Raw genomic sequence first — 379 nt, 5'->3', positions numbered from 1 at the left:
CTGATTTACACAATTTATTACAAACGTCAACTAACAATTAAGACACTCTTCAGTATTTCAGCAAATAGCTGCTTCAGCAAAACTAAACTACAACGTCATACCGATTTTCCCTGGGTTTCTTTCACGGCCACCTCTGGTTCCTTCTCAGGTTTGTTTTCAGTAGAGAGCTCCTCGAAAAACTTGATCAAAACATCACCAAAATGAATTAGTACACTTTGAAGTGTGTCAATGAGATGAAGCACACGCTACCTGATGTTAAGATATTTCAAAACCAGGTATTATACTTACACTTTTCTTCCCCTTTTTATCTTTCTTCCCCTTCTTCACTGTTTTTTCTGTTGAATTAAGTGATTTTTAAGAAATAACATAAATGAAAAAA

At 34.6% G+C, this 379-nt stretch overlaps 1 long non-coding RNA gene across 1 annotated transcript; it reads right to left on the bottom strand.

Annotated features, from left to right (window-relative positions):
* Positions 1 to 101: 101 nt before the first annotated feature.
* On the bottom strand, positions 102 to 336 carry LOC103399783 (uncharacterized). The gene is made up of 2 exons (XR_523708.3): positions 289 to 336; positions 102 to 179 (listed from the first exon to the last, which is right to left on the bottom strand). It is a non-coding gene; the product is annotated as an uncharacterized LOC103399783 (long non-coding RNA).
* Positions 337 to 379: the final 43 nt, after the last annotated feature.

The sequence above is a fragment of the Cynoglossus semilaevis genome, unplaced genomic scaffold (assembly GCF_000523025.1).
Source record: "Cynoglossus semilaevis isolate Cse_v1.0 unplaced genomic scaffold, Cse_v1.0 C18651640, whole genome shotgun sequence".
Classification (NCBI taxonomy): Eukaryota; Metazoa; Chordata; class Actinopteri; order Pleuronectiformes; family Cynoglossidae; genus Cynoglossus; species Cynoglossus semilaevis.
This window is presented reverse-complemented; position numbering and strand designations above follow the sequence as displayed.